The sequence below is a fragment of the Octodon degus genome, unplaced genomic scaffold (genome assembly GCF_000260255.1).
Source record: "Octodon degus isolate 3935 unplaced genomic scaffold, OctDeg1.0 scaffold00224, whole genome shotgun sequence".
In the NCBI taxonomy this organism is placed as follows: domain Eukaryota; kingdom Metazoa; phylum Chordata; class Mammalia; order Rodentia; family Octodontidae; genus Octodon; species Octodon degus.
In genome coordinates, this window is record NW_004524800.1 from 1379478 (window position 1) to 1383708 (window position 4231).

At 43.8% G+C, this 4231-nt stretch overlaps 1 pseudogene; it reads right to left on the reverse strand.

Moving 5' to 3' along the window:
* Window positions 1-342: 342 nt before the first annotated feature.
* Window positions 343-3434, reverse strand: LOC101566398 (annotated as a pseudogene).
* Window positions 3435-4231: the final 797 nt, after the last annotated feature.

A 4231-nucleotide genomic window follows, 5' to 3' on the forward strand; every position in this document is an offset into this window, starting at 1 on the left:
TTTAGAAAAATTTTACTACATAAATCAACAAGTCTGTACCCATGGACAGTGTATTTCCACCAGGTCATTTCCTCAAAATAAGCAGCTGTTTTTGTTCCCTTTTCTATGTCAAAAATACCAACTTAGTTTCTCATGTGTGGACAATCCCAGATAATACAATGGACCCAAACAATAAAAGTATAGTTTCAAAGCAAATAAACAAAGCTGGCAGAAAAGATAAATATGAGGGGCCTTTTTCTAATTCATTCTAAAACCCAGTCTTTCACTGACCAGTCCCTTCTCCTGAAGTCACCCAGCAACTAGAGAGGAGAACCTGCATGTGAAGTCTGAGGAGGACAGGGAATCCAGAGAAGAGGTATCAGTCTGGTAGTTAATGGGGAAGGGCCTAACTGGCCCCTCTTCTCTTAAACTGGATCAACCAATGTATATGCGGTGGAAATCATTGGCACCAAAAGCAGCATTACACTTGGGACATTTGCGCTGATGGGTGTCATAGCGTGTCTTCACACATTCAAAACAAAAAACATGAAAACACTTGGTAAGCACAGCATCCTTTTTACGCATGTTGCAGCATGGACAGGTCAAACGTGCCTTGTAATCCTTAATCTCCTCCATCAGAATCTCATCACATTTGGGTACATTGTCTGGCTTCTTTGTAGTTTCCAGCTTCCTTCGAAGTCTAGAGATGTCCTCTTGAGCAAGTTTGAAATTAAACATGTCCTTTTCTTTGGTGACACTGTTCTCCACAATCTCATCCTGGAAATCATGTAGCTTCTTCTGAACCAATTCCAGCTGTGCTTTGAGGTCATCTGCAAGCTGGGCTGCCTCCATTGCCTTGCGCTTATTCATCTCCAAAGCCTGGGTATGAAGGCCCAGCTCCTTCTCTCCTGTGCCGATGTTGCTCTGCAACAGATGCTCCTTCTCTTCCATTTTCCTTACTACCCATAACTGGGCATCCACCTGAGTCTTCAGAGTCAAAACTTGGTCTGCCAGCTCCTCTTTCTCTTCTTTGAGCAACTTATGGATCTGTTTTGATTTGATTCGCTCTGACATGAGCCTAAAATTTGCATCATCTTTTTCTCGCAACAGCTGCATCAGACAGATATTCTGTTCCTGCATGTCTTCAAATGCCTGGCCTGTGACATCCATCTCAGAAAGGAGAGCTTCTTCCTCCTGCTTGGCCATGGCCAGCTTCTTCTGCAGGTACTCTATCTGCTCCTCCACTGCCTGGATCTTCCTCAACGCCTCCTCATCAGCCATTTTCCTGTTCTCTTTTTTCTCCTTATCCTCCAGATCCTTGAGTCTTTGCCTTAGATCTTCCAACTCTACCTTAGACTTCTTTTCAGCTGCCATTAACTGGACTTTGTCCCTCTGTTCCTTTGGGGCAGAGCGGTACATATCTAGCAAGAGCTTCATCTCCTTCTGGCTCTCTTGTGCCTTTTTCAGTTCTATTTTCAGTTGTTTAATGATTTCTGTTTCTTTTTTCCTTCCATCATCATGTTTCCCCTTCTCTTTGTCCTTCACAGGATCTCTCTCTTTTTCTGACTCTTTCAGTTTCTGCTTCTCTCGTTCTCTCTCCTTTTCCTTTTCTCGTTCTCTTTCTCGCTCCCTTTCTTTTTCCCTCCTTTCTCGTTCACGCTCTTCTTCATCTCATTTGAATTTGACTTCACTGCCATCCTCCTGAGATGACTTCGACGCTGAGGACTGGACGGATAAGTCCTCAGAATCCTGCTTCAGCTCTGAGGGTTCATCCTTAGCATCCTCGGTGCTAGACTGCGATTGCAGAAGGGCACTGCCGCTGCGCAGAAGAGGCTTGTTCAGGTCGGACTGGGCTTCTCTCAGCTTCCGCTTATACCTCAGGACCTCCCCTTTCAGCTGGTGATTGTCATTCTCGAGGTTACTTATGAGATGGCGCATCTCCCGGTTGATAGGGCCTGCTTGCTCATTGGCAGCAAGGGTCTGCTCAAATTCTATCCTCAGCATCTTGTACTCCTTGCGGACCTGGGCCAGCGTGTCTTCCAGCTGAATCACCTCAGTCCTCAGCTTCTTATGAAGACTATCTTCATCTCGCTCAATGAGCTCCACCTGGCGCTGGTGGGTGCCCCTGGTGCCATGAAGCAGGGTGTGTGCCTCATCCAGGTGTGCTTTCAGCTGCAGGCTCTCGTTGTACAGGACTGAGAACTGGGACTGCATGCAGCGATACTCGGGAGTTTCCTTAACCACCTCCTCCACTGCGCTCCGCAGCTCCACCTTCAGCTTTTCATTCTGTGAAGTGACCTCCTCAAAGTCTTGCCAAAGTTACTCCAGTTCACAGTGTCAGTTCTGAGCCAACTCTTTGTTCTCCTCAAGCTCTGCATTAATTTCCTCAAACTTCCGGGCATTGATTGTGATTGTGCCGCCATAGAGACTGCTCCCTGCTCCATATACCTTGTAACCTTTTGAATTCACCCGTTCTAGAACTTCTGCTAAGTGTCGGTTGAGTCTTTTTCTAATTTTGTCAATATCCCACTGCAAATCATCAGTCATGGACTCCAAGACAGACACTCGTGACTCTGCTGTCTCCACCTTACTCCGCAACTTGGAGAACTCTTGAGACATGGTATGATGCTTCTCCTGACGCAAGTCTGTCAATTCCTGTAGCCTCATATTCTCTTGTGTGAGGAAGGAATTCAGCTCCTGCACTGCCTTCTCCACTGTTCAGTTTCTGGGATAAGAAGTCCACCCTTTCTTGCAGTTTATCATAAACAGTCACAATCTGGGACACAGCTCTGCGAGAGGACTCCATGCGCTCCTGCAGCTGAGATTCCATCTCTTCACTGGAACTGCTGGCCAAGGTAGCAAGGAAAGAGAAAGCCGGCTCTTGCCCCTCCCCTCTCTCTCGGTCATCTTTGCGTTCTTGGTTGCTATCTGAGTCGGGTTCTGGTTCAGGCACAACAAGCACTTTCCTTTCTTTGAGTAGATCTCCCAAGCCCTACTCCAGATCATAACGTTTAAGGACGATACGGATGTTTTCATCAAACTGACTCCAGTACCGGTTGATAATCAACAGGGAGGCATCATCTGTGGCCTGTCGCCGGTCCAGTTTCTCGATGTGCTCACGGAGTTCATCCTCAATTGCCTGGCGCTGATCCAGCATTTCTGCGAGCTTGCGGTTTTTGGTTTGCAGTGTTCGGATGTCTAACTCCTCCGTTGAAGAAACACCCCCTAGCTTGATTGTTTCCACTGTGGTCCCAGAATCCTTCAACAGTTGCTTTCTTTTCCGGAGGCACGGATGTGCCAGGCTCTCCTACTGCCCTTTTATTTCCAATCCCTGACATCTTGGCTTAAGATGCAAGCTGTTGTCCTCTCTCTTGGTGTCCTAAACCGTCATCTAACCCGGTTCTTCCAACTCAACGCGCTGGGGCACAGCCCGCAACAGTTTATTCACAAAGGTCCGCCCCTAATGGCTTTTCTTAAAGAGAGAAAATCAAAATTTCAAAACAAGATAAAAAGAAAGTAGCAATGGTCAATTCTTTGCATATTGTTATCTTTTTTATCATCTTTTAATTAGGTACTCAGAATATAAAATATAGGTATTTAATGGTCCAACTTATATTATATTAGCACAAACCTTTCCATTCAATAAACTAACTTAACATATATATATATATACATATACATATATGTCTATATATATATATGAATGATTTGCTTTCACTTCCTTCTTTTCTCCTTTACCCCATCCCAGTTTCTCTTTTCATTTGAATAGGCTCTTCACATTTTACAATATGTGTTTTACATTTTGAATCTTATTCCTTTCAGCTTCCCACTTTAGGTAAACAATACTATGTTTACACATGTGAGTCTGGTTTATTTCACTTATAAGTACGGTTTCTAGGTGCATCTATTCACCTATAAAAGTCAGAAGTTTATTCTTCTTTATGGATGAGTTCTATTCCATTCTATTAATATGGAATTTTAATTTTAATTTTTATCCATTCTAATGTTAATTTGTTATCCATTCCTTCATTGGGGCATTTAGGTTGTCTCCAAAATCTAGCTATTATAAATTGTGCTGCTATAAACATGGGTGCACATATATTGCTTTGTGACTTGGTTACTTTTTTCTCATTGTTTATACTAAATGCTCAATGATCAATGCTCAATGCTCAAAATAAAAAAGGGAAGATTTATTTAGCTCACACATTTTGGATGTTTCAGTCCATAATCAGCTGGCTCCAAGGCAAAGCAG